This window comes from Pan paniscus, chromosome 10, assembly GCF_029289425.2.
Source record: "Pan paniscus chromosome 10, NHGRI_mPanPan1-v2.0_pri, whole genome shotgun sequence".
Lineage (NCBI taxonomy): Eukaryota > Metazoa > Chordata > Mammalia > Primates > Hominidae > Pan > Pan paniscus.
In genome coordinates, this window is record NC_073259.2 from 72,429,336 (window position 1) to 72,450,216 (window position 20,881).

Here is a 20,881-nt window from a genome sequence, read left to right on the forward strand (position 1 = left end):
TTTACATTGTTTCATTATTTACTAAAGACCAATAGTTTTAGATTCCTTGTTCTTTATTTCTACAAGTGCTATTTTAATTTTAATTAACTTGCAAGGCAAACAAATAGATTGTTGATATACTGTATGGATCCTGGGGTAGGATATTGTAAAAAGCTATTGTTCTGACAGGTATTCCCCAAGTATATGACAAGTACCCAGGAGTACAGATTTCTCAATTCTTGCCAATTTCATATATTTATGTATGTTGTTTTATTCTTCACTGTTGTTTATTTCATATAGAGAGAAAGCAGTTTTCCCATTTACAAGATGTTTTCATGAAGCATCTGGCCTTAGTGTTAGAAATATTTATGAATAACATAGGATTGATAATAGTATTAATTACACTTATATTTAATACATATAATACACAGGGCCTGGTTTGAGGTACTATAAAAGTAAAATATAAAGCCCAGAACCTAGTAGGGTTTAATAAAAGACAGCTATGATGATGATGATAGTGATGACGTGATGATAATGATTGTAAAGTAGCAGGCAATTATCAAAGTTAATTTACTATAATAATTTTGGGAAAGTTAGGTAGAGTAAATCCTCACTTAACATTGTCAGTAGACTTGAAAACTGCAACTCTAAGTGAAACAGCATATAATGGAACCAGTTATTTTCCTCATTAATGTTGTAATGAAATGAAGTTGAACTAGACAATATTATTTGAGGATATACCATACTTTGTTTAGCTTAAAATCACAGTTTCCAAAACCTATCAAAAATGTTAAGTGAGAGGTTACTGTAGTTAGTAAAGATTTTAAAACATTTGATCTTTTAAATTTATTTTTAAAATGCCACATAAATCTCTCTCTTTTTTTTTTTTTTTGTGACAAAGTCTTGCTCTGTTGCCCAGGCTGGAGTGGCATGATCACAGCTGACTGCAGCCTCTACTTCCCGGGCTCAATTGATCCTCCTGCCTCAGCCTTCTGAGTAGCTGGGACTATAGAAATGCACCACCATGCCCAGCTAATTCTTTTGGTAGACATGAGATTTCACTATGTTGCCCCTGCTGGTCTCAAACTCCTGAGCTCAAGTGATCTTCCTACCTCAGCCTAGGCATGAGCCACCATGCCCGGCTGCCATATAAATCTTAAAGATAAAACATCAAATTTAAAATGTGCTCAGCATGACATCCCAACATACCCTCAGAACCCAAAGTGTAAGTTTTTTTGCCATTCCTGGAAAGGTGTGAGACACACATGTGCAGGGATGTTGCTAACATTTATTTCTCTGGATTATCTTAACTCTAGTCGTATATCAGATGCTCCCGACATACAATGGGGTTATGTCCTGATAAACCCATTGTAAATTGAAAATACTGTTAAGTCAAAAATGCGTTTAGTAAACTTACCTTACTAAACATCGTAGCTAGCCTAATTTACCTTAAATGTACTCAGAAAACTTACATTAACCTACAGTTTGGCAAAACCATCTAACACAAAGCCTATGTTGTCATAATGGATTAAATATCTTATGTAATTTATTGATTACTGAAAGTGAAAAACAATGGTTTTGCACCATTGTAAAGTGGAAACTTCATAAGTAGAATTGTAAGTTGGGGACAGTCTGTACTGTGTTTTCTCTTACATATACATATCTTTAATAAAATTTAATTTAGAAATTAGGCACAATAAGAGATTAACAGCAGTAACAAATAATAAAATAGAACAATTATAACAATATACCATAATACAATTATATGAATGTGGTCTGTCTCTCTCTCTCTCTCAAAATATCTTAGGTACTGGATTCAGCTTTCTTCTTGTGATGATGTGAGGTGGTACAATGCCCACATGATGAGATGAAGCGAGATAAATGCCGTCGGTATTGTGACTTAGTCTTAGGCTACTAATGACCTTCTGTATTGCAGAATCTGTGTAACCATCCCTTGTTCCCAGTAAATGGTTTGATATTACTCGTTTCAGGAGATCCCTTGCTGAAATCTTCATTTAAGCTCAATACTTTGAGGGGCAACACATTCCCATGAGTTGGAACTCATTTCTGTTCGTGTCCTCCACCCACAAAGTTCATAGCCTTTTTCATCTTAACTAGGCACCTATCATGCACTGCAGCCATAACTTTTGCTGTTTCAGGTGCAACAGTAAAATGAGCATTAACTTCTTTTTCCTTCTTTGCAATTTCACAGATAAATTAGTTATTACCGTGGACCGTAGCAGCCTCTGCATAAGATTTTTTTCTCTTAAGTCAAGAATTTTCACCTTTTCACTTTTTAAAGGAAGCACTTTACCCTTTCTCTTTTGCATATCCAAATTGCCAGCATCACTATGATTCTTATGCTTTGGGCACATTGTGAGGTACCATAAGGCAGGAGTCCCCAGTCCCTGGGATGCAGACTGGTATCAGTCCATGACCTATTAGAAACCGGGCCATACAACAGGAGGTGAGCAGCAGGTGAGCCAGCATTACCACCTGGGCTCCGCCTCCTATCAGAGCAGCCATGGCACTAGACTCTTGTAGGAGCACAAACCCTATTGTGAACTGTGCATGCAAGGGATCTAGGTTGTGCACTCCTTATGAGAATCTAACTGTGTTAGTCTGTTCTCATGCTGCTATGAAAAAATATCTGAGACTGGGTAATTTATAAAGGAAGGAGGTTCAATTGACTCATAGCTCTGCATGGCTGGAGAGGCCTCAGGAAACTTACAATAATGGCGGTAGAGGAAGAGGCACATCTTACATGGCAGCACGTGAGAGAGAAGTGCCAAGCAAAGGGGGAAAAGCCACTTATAAAACCATCAGATCTTGTGAGAACTCACTGTCATGAGAGCAGCATGAAGATAACTGCCCGTCTGATTCAATTACCTCCCACAGGTTCCCTTCCGCAACACTTAGGGATTATGGGAGCCATAATCCAAGATGAGATTTGGGTGGGGACACAGCCAAACCGTATCACTAACTAATGCCTGATGATCTGAGGTGGTAGTTTCATCCTGAAACCATTCTGCAAGCCCCAGTACCCCCCAACCAGTATGTGGAAAAATTGTCTTCTACAGAACCTGTCCCTGGTGCCAAAAAGTTTGGGGACTGCTGCCATAAGGGTTTCTTGAACAGAAGCATGGTGATACCATGACGCTGGATCTGATAACCAAGCTGCTACTAAGTGACTAACAGGCAGGTGGCATAGACAGTGGGGATTTGCTGGACAAAGGGAGAAGTCATGTCCTGGGCAGGACAGAGTGGGACAGCAGGAAAATTTTATCATGCTACTCCCACAATAGAAAACTTATGAATTGTTTATTTCTGGAATTTTCCATTGAAGATTTTTGGACTGTGGTTGACTGTAGTTAGTTGAAACCACAGAAAGCAAAATCATGGATAAGGGAGGACCCATGTAACTACATATGTGGACAGTGAATTTAGTTCCTTATGATTTATCTGTATAGAATTAGCTTTAAGGAATTGTCTCTATTAAAAACAGATCGTTACATAAAGGTAGTTGTGATTTTTAAAGACCATCATCAAAGACACTGTCAATTCTGCTGTATCTTTTAAATAAAGACTCATTTGGGCCAGGCAGGGTGGTTCACACCTATAATCCCAGCTGTTAGGGAGGGAGAGGTGGAAGGATAGCTTGAACCCAGGAGTTGGTGACCAGCCTTGGCAATATAGGGAGACCGCATTCTCAATCAATCACAATCAATAAATACATACATATATACTCATTTGGAACCTGCCACTTGTAGTGGTCAGAGCTAGGACAACTCTTATTTGGGGATATACATTTCTTTTACATTGCAACCTCGTTTCTAAACTCCAGACACACGTATCCATATGACTACCTGATAGCTCTGCTTGGCACATGCAAAACTGGTATCCTGATGTGTCCCTCAGACTTGCTCTCCCTGAAGTCTTCTGTTTAGTTAAGGGTAAATCTATTCTTCCCATTGCTCAGAACCAAAACCTCATTATCATCCTTGACTCCTCTCTTTTGCTTTTACTGTACATCTAACTCCTCAACAAAACTACCTTCAAAATAGTTCCAGAATCTGAGCACCTCTCACCACCTCCACTGTTTCCTGTCTGGTCAAGCCACCATCATTTCTCATTGTGGCTATAGGCTCCTAACTGGACTTCTCCTCTACTGGCTCCTTTTTAGTCTTCTCACAAATCGTGGCCAGGGTGAACCTTTGAAGTGTAAATCAGATTAGTCAGATGTCATCCTGTGCTCAGTGACCTCCAATGGCTTCCTACGTCAGGGGAGTCCTCACTATGACCCTTGAGGAGCAGAGTCAGCCCTTACCCCCTTTCCTCACTGACTTCCCCTTCCGCCATTTTCCTCCCTACCATACTACCATACTGCTCGTTGCTCTTTCTCCTACGTGGTGGAAGCCACCAACTCTCCTGGGGCCTTTGCTCTCCTCCAGGTTCCTTCAGCCTGTGGTGGTCTCTGCTCTGTTAACCGCGTGACTCATTCCGACACTTTCTTCCAATCTTGACTCAAATGGCAGCTTCTTAGGGAGGCCCTCCCTTCTACTACCAAAGACTTGCTTTTCTCCCTACTTTAATTTTTCTCCTTAGCACTTCCCTAACTTAATGTGTGTATATACATATGTTCATTTATCTTGTTTGTTTTTGATCTCCCTAAGAATATTAGCTGCGTGAGGGCAAGGAACTTGTTCTGTTTTGTTTACTGGTCTATCTCTAGAGCCCAGGATAGTTCCTCGCAAATGGAGCAATACTTGTTGCATACATGAATAATCTCAGGCCGATTTTGGCTGGTGTTCTGTATTTATGGTCAGAGAAGTCATAAATAATGTACATTGTTTTCTTTTTGAATTCCATGTAGGAAGCTTTGGGGTTAAAGTCAAATTCTTAGTTATTTTTAGTGTTCATTCCTACTCTCCCTGAAGTTTTTCTCTGCTAAGATACATCTATCACATCCATATTAATTAACCACCGTCTTTTGAATTTATTTATCCAACTTGATATTTGAACACAAAACTATGTGTGGGTCACTGTATGAGGCTCATAAGAGACATGATCCACCTTTTTAAAGACTTCTCCAATTTCATGAGTAAGGCAAGACTAGGAAATAATCCACGTAGAAGGGCAATTTCTAAATATAAGAGAGAGCTGTTTAAGGAGGCATTCATTGAATACTAATTGAGACTTTTTTAGAAAAATATGCTCTCACCCCATCCACTGGCTATAAGGTGGGAATACGTGACTTGGGTATTTTAAAAACTATTTTCCATGTGATTTAATTAATCCACACAACCACCCATTAAGAACTATTGATGTAACAGACATGTGTGTATGTACTATGCTTTCAGACAAACACACCTTCTGCCTTATTTATCAGGGCCTGCCTAGTACTCTCACTGTATAATTGAAAGTTTGCTAACTGAAAGAAACATTCTAAAATCTATCAACTTTAGGGTAACAGTCTAATTGATATTAAAAGTAAATATACATATTTAATTATACTTGTTTCCTCTTTATGAAACAGAATGTTTTTATTGTTTTGTTGTTTTGGTTTTTCGTTGGTCAATGAGTAAAGCCACAACTTGATCTGCAGCCGTGTCTGGCGTTTTGGGCATTTGTCATGGCCAGGCTGTGCTTTTACGTACTTCCAAAGATAAGGTCTTCACACTAGTAATGCATGCCCTCCGTAGGCCACACTGTTCTTGTTCATTCTATTCAGGAGTGCCCCTCAAGTAAGGATTACAGTAGTGCAAAGTCTGCACTTAATTTGTTGCATCTTGCCCTATAGATGCCCCCCTTGGAAATTTTATTTGTTTCAAATTTGGATGGAGATTTTAGGGACTTCTTTTTCTGATTAGCTGACTGTTGCAGAATACAGTTAGAAATACAAAACTCTGATTTGATTTTCCTTTTTCATATGAACTATGCTGTAGATGATTTGATATCATTGTCACTTTGCAGCCAAATTCTTTGGTTTTCCTCAGTTTACTCACTTATGCATTCTGCCCTCCTTTTAAAAAAAAATATATCAAGAACTCTGGGACAATTAAAATACTTGCCCTTGAAAATAAAAGCAACATGAGGCTCAGCCCAGGGATGGAGTTTATCTCTGCGTTCTATGAGTTAGAGGCACACTAATTTACTAGTGCTGGAACCAAATGGGTTGAAAATCCTTGTTTTCCCACCAGATGGGTTATTTTAAAATATCACAAAACTTCTGAGGTTATTTACATTACAAATGTGCTTCTTCACACACATCAAGAATTGAGTACCATGTTTTGACAGTAACTCCTTTATGAAATTATATGTTGCGCAAGTGGAGTAAAATTCAAGTCATTCTCAAGGGAGCAGGCTTATGAATCTGGATGAGGTCACACCTCTTTAAAGATGCAGTTTGATAATCCGACATCAAAACAAAGGAATTCTGTTAATCCTCTCACAAAAGTGCAAATTGCTAATCAGATCCCTGGGCTGGGCTGGCAGCTTGGTAAACAATGAGCTTGGCAGAAGAGCAACTTTGGGCGGATAGATAGCTGAGAAGCTTGGGATACCAACTTTGCCCCTATGTTAGCCCAGTTGAGTCTGTTGTTTCGAAACAATTACGTGTGTCAATGGAGGTGGTTCTTGCAGTTATTGTGTTCTTGTGCTTTTCTCCCTCCATGTTAATGATGATGCAAATCAATCTTCCTGTCTTTCATTTCACTTCACTGGTGTATAGGCTACTATGCCCCTATATTCTTTTCACTTGGATGCATGTGTCTTTTGAATTTTCATTACACATTCCTCTACAAGCCCAGAGGGTTTTCCCTCCCTCCCATAAATAGTGTGGTGGTATTTGAAAAAGGAAGAATAAATCTAAACCCATCTGAAGAAAAAAAAAAAAAAAGAATCTTCTGGAAGGTGTAATAATTAGGACTCTTTTTTTTTTTTTAAAGTGATAAAAATCCAATTTGAGGCAGTTTAAGAAATAAGCCTGGAATTTGTTGGGTAAAGGAATACAAGGAAGGCAAATAACCAAGGAGGGGAAAGGACAGGAATGTAGTTGGGCCTCAGGAACAGTTGGAACCCGGGAGTCACACTTTGTCAGGGCTTGATCCCTTTCTCTTGTCTCTGTGTCACTTTGAATGTCGGCTTCACTCTTTCTTGCTGCAATAGAGATTTCTCCATATGGGAGGAAATGTCACCATTGATGACAGCACTGGAATTTTATAGCTCACTGCTTTATCCATTCTCCTTAAATCAAATATCTTAAGGAAGGACTCTGATTGGCTTGGATTAGATCAGGTGCCTGTTCTGGACAAATCAGCCATATTATATAATCTCAATTGCTAGAGGATAGAGGGTGCATGCTATCCGTCATACTGTCTTCTTCAGAATGATTGAAATACGTAACCAGCCTGAAACATTCTAAAACTTGATGATTGCATTAGCACGTAGAATTATTTTGTTCATCTCAACACCACTCTTTTAACTTTCACTCTATTTGGCCTTTTTGGCATTTCCAACTTTCACTCAAACATGACTAAGAGTTAACTTGAAAGTGAGAAATACAACTTCTTCATTTTAAAAGGGGGCTGTCATTAAGAGAGTGCACTGTTTTGAATACTTTCAGCTAATTTCCTGTCTCCTAGTAAGAGAGGGTGCATAAATTATTTGGGTGCAGTGTATGTTGGAAAGGAGCAAAATTTAAACTTTTGATTGTGGAGCCGTGTTCCAATGGGTAAGAGCTGTGTGCTTTTGCTGTAGGACAGTATGGGCTGCAGTTGGCATATTGGTATTCAGTCAGATGAATGATGCGGAACATGACAAATCTACATCTGTAAGGGGAGAAATGCGTCAAAGGTAGAGGTTTGGGGCAGAGGATGGCTGGCCCGGTGGGGCCATGTTACCCACAGCCAAAGCTTTTTGAATAAGAGCACTGTCTTTTTAAAAGCAACAGGGGGTGCGGATTGAGGGAGTGCTCACAGCGGTAAGTATAACACAGCTGTGCTCTGTTTATGCTTCGGCTACAATAAAAAAGCTATAAAATGTGAGATGTCATAGCTCCACTTTGCTTTATTTATACTATTTCCTCTGAGCTCTGTCACACTGCACATTCATCTGCTAAGTTGCAGCAAGAATGGAGATTAAAATATCACAGCTCAAAATAGGAGTCAAGCGGAAGGAGATTCATCATAGCCCTATTAAAAATATGTAAATATGGGAATGAAGTCATTTTAAAGCTATACAGTGCTCCTCCTTTATGAGTTAAGATCCCTTGAGCAAGTGATGGGCTATGCCAAGGACAGAGCTAGGGGAACTTGTTCTCTCTTCCACAATGGAAACCCTTTTAAGATTAAAGACTGTTTGAATTGCAAATTATGTATGTTTTTCTATAATCAGAACCGAGTTAATAATGGCAGGAAATCGGATGCAAAATAGAATGAAGAAAAGTTTTGGGAATCAAGATTGTACATTGTTCATTTGGTTAGAATTTTTAAAATTAATATATGGAATCTCCTTTTAGACCCCGGTTATTAATGAAATTTGAGAAACTTTGAAAAGTATCCCTGGATAGGGAAGCTCTAAGAAGGAAACTGAGACACAAAGACGAAATTTGACTTTCCACAGCTCAACTATCAATGATGAAGCTAAGGCTGGAAGCTAGGAATTCTACCTAAAACTTTGCCAGTAAAATTACTTCTTTTAGGATTTCTGCATCTCTAGTCCCCACAACAATTTATTTACCTCTGTTGTTTCCATGGTGTGCTTAGGAGAGTAAGGAATGGAGTTTTTACATGAAAAGTCTGGAATACCTCATATGCGATTTACATGCCTTTTATGCTCTCCTTGCCAAGCTGTTGAGTGGCTCTTGACCTTTTGACCTTCTGATTTTCCAAATGTTCTATTGCTATTGTGGTAATAATGAAGACCAGCACTCATTAGGGGCTTCCTGGGTACCAGGGATGGTTCTAAGTGTTTGATGTGAGGATGGCAACAACCACATGCAGTAGGTATTATTGTTTCTCAGACTTTACAGATGTGGAAACTGAGGCAAGAGATTATACAACTAGTGAATGAGAACAGGAATTCAAACCAAGCAGTCTAATTTCAGAGCCTGCATTCTCAACCCCTGTTGTCTTTCCAAAAATATGTATTAGGAAAACAGTGGAAGGAGCACAAGGCTGGAAAAGAGGGTACTTGGGTTCCAGGCACAGTCCTGCCACTACCCTAAGTCAACTCATTTTTCTTATCTTTAGAATAAAATGAACACATGATTATGTCTTCCAATTTCAACTTTGCGTCTATGCACTGATACCTCACGAAAATAAATTTTCAGTAACATTTTTCTGCATTCTTAGTTTTAGTTTCAGAAATGGTTATGTTAAATATTTGTAATGTACAGTGATTCTAGAATTTTGTTTGTCATGCACTTTTCATTATGTTTTAATTGAATTGTTTTGGATGCAATGAATGGGGGAGCAGAGCTAGCTGAAGACTTTCTAGCTGTGTCAACTTGAGCACATTTCTTAATCTCTCTGTGCCAGTTTTCTCATCTATAAAATGAATATAATAAAAGTACCTCTCCCTGTCAGTGTATGTTGGAAAGGAGCAAAAATTAAACTTTTGATTGTGGAGCCATATTCCAATGGATAAGAGCAGTGTGCTTTTGCTGTAGTACACAGTATGGGCTGCAGTTGGCATATTGGTTTTCAGTCAGATGAATGATGCGGAACATGACAAATCTACATCTGTAAGAGGAGAAATGCACCAAAGATAGAGGTTTAGGGCAGAGGATGGCTGGCCCAGTGGGGCCATGTCAAGATTATGCCTGTAATCCCAACACTTTGGGAGACTGAAGTGGGAGGATCGCTTGAGGCCAGGAGTTCAAAACCAGCCTGGGCAACATGGTAAAACCCCATCTCTACAAAAAAAAAAAAATTCAAAAAATTAGCTGGGCGTGGTGGCACACACCTGTAATCCTAGCTACTCAGGAGGCTGAGGTGGGAGGATCACCTGAGCCTAGGAGATCAAGGCTGCAGTGAGTCTTAATTGCACCACTATACTCTAGCCTGGGTGACAGAGTGAGACTCTGTAAAAAAAAAAAAAAAAAAAAAAAAAGGTACCTCTCCCATAGCATCGTTCTGAGAATTAAGCCTGGTAACACATGACAATGCTTAGCACATTGCCTACTCATAGGAGCTACTATAAAGTATCTAAATGTTTGCTTTTATGATTATTATTGACCATCTGAGTCTCATTTTTACCATCTCTGTCTTTTCATGCTACCAGTTCTCCTACCATGATTGGCAAATTGTTTAGCTTTTTGGTGCCTATATTCATGAATTTGCAAGGTTAAGATGCCATCAGAAGTTACCATCTACTTAAGATAGAAATATTAGGGCAGGATGGAACTTTAGAGGTTGTGTCGACCAGCTCTTTCATGTGATTAACGTAATACCCTGAAAGATCAAGTGACTCATCCAAGAACCCTCAGCTAACTGGTAAACCACAGAGAATAAGGCCCATGGGTTCCAGCTGCGGGTTCCAATGCAACACTGCTACCTCCACAGGTACCTCTGTGTTAGATAAAAAATGCAAAAGTTCTTGGAATTTGTAAAAGGAGCAATGACGCACATTTTAAAAGTTTAAATTAGGCAAGTTGCCATAGTATCTCAGATTTATGACAGTTTTAGATTTTAGATTGTGCATCTTTTTGGCAGACTTCAGAAGAGGATGCTAGGAAATATGCTTTAGGCTGGCAGGGCATAGAAGTGGTCATCTTTCTTAGTGAATCTTAGGAAATTGAAGTGCTTGGTTCCTTTTGTATGTTGAGTGAGATAACATGTAATTTTCAATAGCATGAGAAGAAGTGGACCTGTTATATTTAGAGAAGGTGGAAAGAAAAAAAAGACTTTTTAAAAGCGGTTGGAGTAATTTGAATAGGGAAATATTTGATAAAATAGTGTAATAATTTTTGAGACACATCTATTGGGGTCAAAGTTCATCCACTTTAATATACAAAGAAAAATAGAGCTGTTTCCATAATGTATTCTCACTTTTTTTTTTTTTTTTTTTTGAGACAGAGTTTCACTCTTGTTGCCTAGGCTGGAGTGCAATGGCGTGATCTTGCCTCACTGCAAATCCACCTCCTGGGTTCAAGTGATTCTCCTGCCCCAGCCTGCCAAGTAGCTGAGGTTACAGGTGACCACCACCATGCCCAGCTAATTTTTTGTATTTTTAGTAGAGATGGGGTTTTACCATGTTGGCCAGGCTGGTCTCCAACTCCTGACCTCAGGTGATCCACCTGCCTCGGTCTCCCAAAGTGCTAAGATTACAGGCGTGAGCCACTGCACCTGGCCTTATTCTCGCTTCTGACCCCTCACCTTACTGGGCAGGTTGAAAGGGAATAAAAAGTGAACACAAAATAGCTGTGTCAAATCCTCTTTGTTTATTAGTTTTTCCATTTCCCCATTCAGGCCCAGGAGCAGGATGGAGTGAAGGAGGGGCCTAGGATGCAAAATGTAAAGAGACACCACTCTTGCAAGGCACGGTGGCTCACGCCTGTAATCCCAGCACTTTGGGAGGCTGAGGCGGGTGGATCACGAGGTCAGGTGATCGAGACCATCCTGGCTAACACGGTGAAACCCCGTCTCTACTAAAAATACAAAAAAATTAGCTGGGCGTAGTGGCGGGCGCCTGTAGTTCCAGCTACTCGGGAGGCTGAGGCAGGAGAATGGCATGAACCCAGGAGGTGGAGCTTGCAGTGAGCCGAGATTGCACCACTGCACTCCAGCCTGGGCGACAGAGCGAGACTCTGTCTCAAAAAAATAAATAAATAAAAATAAGAGACACCACTCTCAGGTGCCAACCCTGCACCCACAGGGCCCTGAGAACAATGATGCCTCTTTTAACTGCGTGTCACCCTAGTGACTGCACAAATCTCACTCTAGTGCAGGCCCTGCCTCTGTCCCAACTAAAGAAACCATCTTTGGGGGAGGCTGTATCACTGTGGCTAGGGCTGGGAGTGTGGGCTGTCACATTTATTCATGCTGGTCCTTGAGTTGACCTCTGTGTCCTTCCTGGATTCTGCACCCTAATCTGGTCTCTACCCTGAGGGGCTCTGTCCTTGTTGGATCAGCTGCTGATGCAATTGGCCCCACCTGGACTTTGAGCCAGTGAATCTGTTGCTGACCTACCATTGCCTTTGGACTTGAGGTTCCCCCTTTTCTCCCCATGCCAGGGCTTCCTCAGTCTTCCTCTGTTTTGTGCATGCATGTGCGTGCGTGTGTGTGTGTGTGTGTGTGTGTGTGTGTGTGTGTGTGTGTGGTGGTCTGGAGAGGGCAGAACAGAGCATAGGACTTTTCAGTTTCCCTGCACATGGGCACCAACTACGAGGAATAAATAACCAACTTTAACTCAGTCAATCCAGACGTTTTCCTTCCTTTAGCAGTGGTTTTTTATTTCTCTCTCACCAGGTTAGATGGACACAAGGCTAAAAACAGGGATTCCCAGACAGTCCTGTGCTCTCGCTGCCACCCTCAACTCCTGCCACCAAGAAATGTCAATGAAAGAGGACTGTCAGCCCACAGGGCCGCGGATTCCTTTGTGCCACTGACAGGCTTCTGCACCACTGCCCTGGAAGCCAAATATTAATACCAATATGGAGAAAGCCTGAACCCCGCCTCTGAGCTCTTCATCCCTCTTCTACCTCTTTCTTTGCCTAATATTCTCTCTTCTTCCTCCCTAGGTGTGTGAGAGCTCCCACACTGGCTGTTTATGATCTGCATTTTGCTTTTGTTTTGTAAAGGGACATATCTTGGAGATCTTCACTGCTTTTTACTCTCAAATTCTGTCATTCGAGTTTGTTATCTAAGATTTCCAAAGGTTAGCTCTGAAACTCAAAGCCGATTAGTGGCCCCTCTGTTCTAGATGGTGGCCGACCTCCTCTTGAAAGGATAAAGGCCATTAATCTAGGGACAGCAAGAATAAGACTTACATGATATGGAACTGCATCTGGAAATATTTCAGAAAGTAACATATCTGTTACGAGTGGCAGTCACCTTAGTTTTAAAAAGTAAATAATTTCAATATTCCTTTAGTCATGGTTTAAGCATCTATATCTACTTACATATAGATATCTATATATATCCATTTTGATATCTGTGTATGTGTGCATAGCTATACACCCATATGCATATATCAAAATATAACATTCTACTTTATAAATGTAATATAATTATGATTTGTCAACCAAAAATAATATCAATTTTAAAATAAGAATATATTTATCGTAGTGATAAAAATACAGCTTCAACCCAGTTGCCTGTTATACCTTGCATATGTTTAAGAAAAGGAAACTAAATTTTTTTAAAGAATGCTGACTTCAACTAACACAGAATTTAGCATATTGTACACACTGAAATATTGTATGAATGAATGAATGACTTTATCTTGAAGGTCATTTAACTTGGTCATTTTGAGCAGGGACACAACACGATAAGATTAGTGTTTTATAAAAAATATGGTAGTGTTGCAGTAAGTGAATAGAAAGAGAATGAGATAGGGAGCAACTGTAGGAACATATTCTAAACATATTCTAGAAAAACTACTGGAAGAGATTCCTTTTCAATGATCCCCACATTCCAAATACTTAGACTTTGCACTGAACATATGGTTGTTTTCCAAGTCTGGTTTTTTTTTTCCCTCTTGACACTGGGTCTCGGGTTTGTTACCGAGGTTGGAGTGCAGTGGTGCATTCTCAGCTCCCTGCAGCTTCCACTTCCCAGGCTTACACCATCCTCCCACCTTAGCCTCCCAAGTAGCTGGGACCACAGGCCTGTGCCGCCACACCCAGCAGTTTTTTTTTTTTTTTTTTTTGGTAGAGATGGGGTTTTGCCATTTTTCCCAGGCTGGTCTTGAACTCCTAAGCTCAGGCGACCCACCTTGGCCTCCCAAAGTACTGGGATTACAGACGTGAGCCACTGCACCCATCCCCAAGTCTGTTTAAAGAAGCAGCAATTAAAAAGTCAGGAAACAACAGATGCTGGAGAGGATGTGGAGAAATAGGAACTCTTTTACATTGTTGGTGGGAGTGTAAATTAGTTTAGCCATTGTGGAAGACAGTGTGGTGATTCCTCAAGGATCTAGAACTAGAAATACCATTTGACCCAGCAATCCCATTACTGGGTATATACCCAAAGGATTATAAATCACTCTATAAAGACACATGCACATGTATCTTTATTGTGGCACTGTTCACAATAGCAAAGACTTGGAACCAACCCAAATGTGCATCAGTGATAGACTGGATAAAGAAAATGTGGCATTAGACACCATAGAATACTATGTAGCCATAAAAAAGGATGAATTCATGTCCTTGGCAGGGACATGAATGAAGCTGGAAACCATCATTCTCAGCAAACTAACACAAGAACAGAAAGCCAACCACTGCATGTTCTCACTCATAAGTGGGAGTTGAACAATGAGAACACATGGGCACAGGGAGAGGGGCATCACACACTGGGGCCTGTTGGGGGCTAGGGGGCTGGGGGAGATAGCATTAGGAGAAATACCTAATGTAGATGATGGGTTGATGAGTGCAGGAAACCAACATGGCACGTGTATAACTATGTAACAAACCTGCACGTTCTGCACATGTACCCCAGAACTTAAAGTATAATAATATGAAAAAAGAAGCAGCAGTTACCACTTACTTTCACCTTTTAAAAAGACCTAAGTAAAGTTGGAAGGAATTTACTGTGTATTTGAGTTCATTTCTCACAGGAGGTAGGCAGTTGAGTTTTCCAAATGATCTCTGTCTCTTTTTTTTTTTTTTTTTTTTAAAGGCAGAGTCTCACTCTGTCACCCACGCTAGAGTGCAGTGGCATGATCTCGGCTCACTGCAACCTCCACTTCCTGGGTTCAAGCCATTCTTCTGCCTCAGCCTCACGAGTAGCTGGGACTATAGGTGTGTGCCACCATGCCCGACTAATTTTCGTATTTTTAGTAGAGATGAGGTTTCACCATGTTGGACAGGCTGGTCTGGAACTCCCGATCTCAGGTGATCCACCCGTCTCGGCCTCCCGAAGTGTTGAGATTACAGGTGTGAGCCACCACGCCTGGCACAAATGATCTCTTTACATACAACTTAGTACCTTGTTTTGTATTCGTTATTCAGAGTGGGTACAAGAATTGTCAGTTTCAGGAATAGCAATCTGGTGTCTATATGGTTAAGGAAACGTAGCCCATAACTGACTCCTGTTTTCAGGGTGAAAGACTAAAGAGAAGTTAATATAAGACTTGCAGAAGCCTGTGATCCTGTATAACAAATTATCACAAATTTAGTGGCTTAAAACAATGCCCATTTATTGGCTCACAGTTCTGAAGGTCAGAAATCCAACATAGCCTGGTTGGGTTTTATGTTCAGGGTATCATGAGGCTAAAATCAAGGTTGTCCAGGCTGAGTTTTTGTCTGTAGCCCTGGGGGGAAAAAAATCTGTTTCCGAACTTATACTTGTTTTTGGCAGAATTCAGCTCTTTGTGTTTTTAGGACTGAAGTCCTTGCTTCCTTGCTGGCTGTTAGCTAGGGCTTGTCCGTAGGCCCTAGAGGCTGCCTATATTCTTTGCCATGTGTACTTTCTATTCTGAAGACATCAGTGGTGTGCCAAATCCTTCTCGTGCTTCAGATCTCCATTTTCTCTTCGACTTCTAGACTAAAATGTAAAAGACATACGTAATTGATTAGGTAAGGGCCATGTAGATAATCTGTCTCAAAATCACCTGTGTTATATTATATAACCTATTCATGGAATAAAATCCATTATATTCACATTCCTGGGCATTAACCTGAGCACATTCAACATTTCAGTAGGATCTTTGGGGTGTTCTTCCTATTCTCTCTACCAAATTGTCATTTGTTTAAAAAAAATTAACAAGGCATTTTCTTGCATGGAACAACCAAAGCACTTAGGAGAAATACAAGGAATATGTGACTTAACTAATATTTTGTTAGGAAACCAGTCATTTTGTTGTTGTTGTCTTTTGACAGAATCTTGTTCTGTCATCCAGGCTGGAGTACAATGGCACGATCTTGGCTCACTGAAACCTCTGTCTCCTGAGTTCAAACGATTCTCCCACCTCAGCCTCCCGAGTAGCTGGGACTACACGTGCGTGCCCCCACGCCTGGCTAATTTTCGTATTTTTAGTAGAGACAGGTTTTCGCCATATTGGCCAGGCTGGTCTGACACTCCTGGCATCAAGCAATCCACCTGCCTTCGCCTCCCAAAGTGCCGGGATTACAGGCATGAGCCACTGTGCCTGGCCAAAACCAGTACATCTTTTTTTTTTTTTTTTTTGAGACGGAGTCTTGCAGTGTTGCCCAGGCTGGAGTGCAGTGGCACGGTCTCAGCTCACTGCAAGTTCCGCCTCCTGGGTTCACACCATTCTCCTGCCTCGGCCTCCTGAGCAGCTGGGACTACAGGGGCCTGCCACCACGCCCGGCTAAATTTTTTTTGTATTTTTAGTAGAGACGGGGTTTCACTGTGTTAGCCAGGATGGTCTCCATCTCCTGACCTCATGATCCACCCGTCTTGGCCTCCCAAAGCGCTGGGATTACAGGCGTGAGCCACCGCGCACGGCCAAAAACCAGCACATCTTTTAATGAAGTTTATTTTCTAACATCTGACCTTGACAGATCTTTACTAATAATATTTAGAAGTTTTACTTGTGTGTGATTCATTCATTTCTTAATGTTACTACCATTCACCTTACCAAAACAAAACAAAAACCCCAAAACAATTTCTATATCTATTATTGGGAATAGGGAAGGAATGGCGTTTACTGTTTGTGTGAGAAAAAATAAGCAATGGGATATAATTTATATGTAAATATCAAGTCAAAGTGAATTTTAACAGTGAGATCTTTGTTAATAAGTTCACTTGAGTGGTAAAGTAAGCTAGCTTTCGAAGCTTTTTGGACTTTGTAGATTTAAAGGAGGAAAGTGGGCAAGTTTAACTAACTCTATTGTTAGTGTCAAGATTAGAGGAAGCCAGTTCTCTGCACAATATAATCCCCACTTCTGACATCAATTGCAGGTTTAGGGGGTTCCCAAAACCAACCTCAGCTTCAGCAATTTGCTTGAAAGACTCAGAATGCATTGAAAGCTGTTATACTCACAGTTATGGTTTGTTTTAAGAAAAGGAGACAGATTAAATTCAGCGAAGAGAAGAAATATATAAGGTAGAGTCTGGGGAATTACCAGAGACAGAGCTTCTGTTGTCCTCACCATGGAGTCAGGATATGTCACTTTCCTGGCATTGATGTGTGACAGTATGAACAGAGCATTGCCAGCCACGGGAGCTCACTTGAGCCTTTGGTGTCCAGAGTTTTTAGTGGGACTTGACTACATACTGTCCCCTACATGGCTGACCTTTAGTGTCCAACCCCTTTTGAATGTTGGTGTTGGGCTGAAAGTTTTAGTTTCTGGCCCCTTCGAGAGGCAAAACTGATACTGCTTGGCCCAAACCACCCATTGTAAATCACATTGTTAGACTGTTCAGTGGCCAAAGCCTTCAGCCAAACAAAGACACTCCTATGACATTTTGAGTTCAGGAGATCATGTTCTCATAGCTGAAGGCAGATGCCCATCTCTTTGGCCAAGGTTAATTCTTCACTCCACCAATGAGGAGGGAAGGGGGAAGATGAAGACGGTATACTGTGTGTCAGACAGCATGCTAGGCATTGTCTCCTTTAAACCTTTGAACAACATTATTAGAAAGACACTACAGTTACCCTTACTTTACAGACAGCTGGATTTAGCAAGATTAAGTAATTTATCCAACACTGTATATATAGTGTGGTGGAACCAGGGTTTGGACCTCTGTTGGCCTAACTCCAAAGGACATCTCAAACACTTCACTGGGTTGCTTCCACCAAAACTGAAAGAGTATAATGATATGTAATATAGTAACCATTTAGAAGCAATTATTCTCAAGAATTGAGTTTTTAGAATAAAGTTGTCATTTAGATTTATAAGAATGTGCAGTGCTCCTTTAATAATGTAGGATATAGAGGAAGAAGGTTGATATATGGATGGTTACTTCATTGAATTCATACCTTCCAAATGGAATCCAATCAGCACCGTACCATTTAATGAAAGCAAACTCATTCATGGGGTGTGTGTTATATCCCAGGTGCTGTGCTGGCCATTGGTGACCCAAAGATGATGAAAAATATGTTCCTGCCCACAAGGAGTTAGCGACCTACTGGGGTATGTACAATGTTTATTCTGTTATTTTTAATATGACACTTGTGTTATATAGTGTGTAGAGAGCTAATATGTAAAAAGTATTTGGCAAATAAATTCTGCAAGTATTTGGCACAATTTTTCCTTTTACTGAATGTACTAATGCTAAAAAAAAAGTTGGTAATTTGGAGATTGTTTCTCATATAACCAAATCAATAAAAAACAGGTTCAATTTTTCTAGATTCTGTAGTAATAGGGCAGATTAAAGTTTAAAAAGCCACTGAAACATGTCTGTACTTCCTACACTTGTGTGTATTTGAAGGCAAATGAAAGTAGACTAGAAATGCCACCAAAGCACATCACACATTAGCAACAATGTACATTTCTTCTTCACACATAAAACATTGACTCTTCTGCTTTTTATTGGTTACTTTATTGATAATTGCTATCTTTCATCTTATCCTACTTCATCAGTTCCTCCAATTGAGCAAAGTCTATATTGGGATAAAATGTGTCTTTCCTTCCTTAATTAATGTTGATTTTTGCCAAAATAAGTATTTTATTTGAGTCATAATAAAAATTATAATAGTTTCTTCTTACAGTAACCATGCAGGATGCCTTGAGTAGTCCTGAAGAACTAAATATAGTAAATGCAGTAAATATAAACAGAAACTATTATATTCTAATGCTGCTTTCTATCTTTTATAGTTCATTGTAGGGGAATAGAATTAGAAAATAAGATGAGAAATTTAAGTTGAACTTAATTTCCAGTAGTTCAAGAAAATGCTACACAACTCTAACAAGGATGTATTTGGATGTATTTAATAAGTGTTAAAACACTGTTTAGATTGAACATCATAACTGCTGAGAGTGCAGTTCTGATCATTTTAAAATATGAGGAAACCAGGAAAGAACATGTCTCTTTTCTTGGCAATATGATTTTAATTTTTAAAAGCATTTAATTACATAAACCATATCCATCATCTTTGCATAGATAAATGTTGTGGCAATTTTTTGAATGAACCTCTTGGTTTCCTAAGAAATTATGGATACACTATAAATTTACAAATGAAAGGCCATTCATCAGAGTTATAAATATGAGTTGTTCCCATGCTGATGCCCATGTAAACTTAAAGTGGTTTAATATCTATTGGCTTTTGTGTATAGTTAGTACTGCAAAAGAATATAGATATTGTCATACTTATGTGGTGTCATAACATTGGCAAAGTGGTAGGACAACATGCAATATTTTTTGAATAGCGTGGCATTTCTTTGAATTACTGCTGGCAACAGAACATAAATCAGCCTTAATGATGGATATTCCAAAGATGTTTATTAATCTATTCATTTAATTTAAAATACTCACTCTTGGCATTTATAGAGCCAGCTCATAGGAAGTGGCAAGTGCTTCTAAACCTCAGCAGTTACTTTTAGGGGCCCCATAATTATGTCAGCTAAGTCTGGTTGTAATTGAGATCAGAATGCATAAAAATTATTTCCTACTAATATCTGCTAAAGATACTTAAGCAAAATGGATTTTCTTATATGTGTCTAAACAAAATCTCAATTTGTTTCACCATTAAATGAAACTTAACTACATGGCTATTTGAACTGTCAGTTTTTAAAGCCTATTTTTCTTCCTTTTTTTTTCTTTTCTCCTTCCTCTACCCATTTGCTTTCTCTCTGTCTTTTTCTCCACTAGAAAATAATCTTGCATTGTGTAAATTTAATTGAAAAGGGCTGGAAAACTGACAAAATTCCTCTGTACCAAATTAATGAACATCATACGGCATGTGATTTTGATAATATGTAATAAGATTAAAGACAGGTAGGAGGGACTGCAGTCAAGAGTACAGAGTACAGGGGGGAATTTACACTAGATAGGAAAGGTCAAAGAAAGCCAGTAATAGTTACACTGAAGAAGGAGTCAGCTATGCAAATATTATGGAATAGGATGGTATGAATGTGTGTGCATGTGCTTTACTAACATATGAAAAATCCAGGCACAGATCTAACTTCTGAATTAAAATAATGTAAACAGAATTCAATTTCTCTCCATCTCTCAGTTTCCACTAATACAGCTTCAGTCTCTGACTTCATTTGGTAGCAAGATGGTGGCAGGGGCATTGCTTCAACTGTAACATCCTCTCAGGCTTCAAGCTGAAAAAGAGAAGATGCCTTTTCCAGAAGCCCTATCAAAAGTGTCTTTGTCCTAATTCGTTCTGATTAGATCACTGAATAATCCTGTGCCCCTCTCTTGGAGCAGAGAGCAGAATCACCTTTGTAATTTTCATGGACTAGGCATTGGGTTTGTATCCCAGAAGGAAATAGGGTACTATTAACTGAAAGAGGCTGCATTAATGCTAGGTAGCAAAGAAAGAATGGATTGCTGCCAGAAAAATCACAATGGGGACATATACATGAAAATTTGCATGTCATTCTAGAAGCCTTCGGATTTCCTAGGAATCTGTGGGTTCTAGGATAAGAAACTCGAATAGTGACATTGAATTGATGCCTTCTAGAACAAACAAAAACAGCATTGATACCCATAGCCATCCAGGATAATGAGTTGTTACTGGGACTATTTCCTGAATAAAGAGGCAAAATGAGGATAATATGTAACAAGTAGTTTAAATGATAATACCAAATTAAGAATAAAAGCAA

At 39.6% G+C, this 20,881-nt stretch overlaps 1 protein-coding gene across 2 annotated transcripts in view; it reads left to right on the forward strand.

Annotated features, from left to right (window-relative positions):
- SOX5 (SRY-box transcription factor 5) overlaps positions 1–20,881 on the forward strand; it is a 1,030,759-nt gene that overhangs the window by 175,953 nt on the left and 833,925 nt on the right. For both annotated transcript variants that reach the window (XM_055095845.1, XM_063593159.1), the window contains one exon: positions 18,165–18,241. The gene's annotated coding sequence lies outside the window, so the exon portion shown is untranslated. The remainder of the gene's footprint in view (positions 1–18,164; positions 18,242–20,881) is intronic.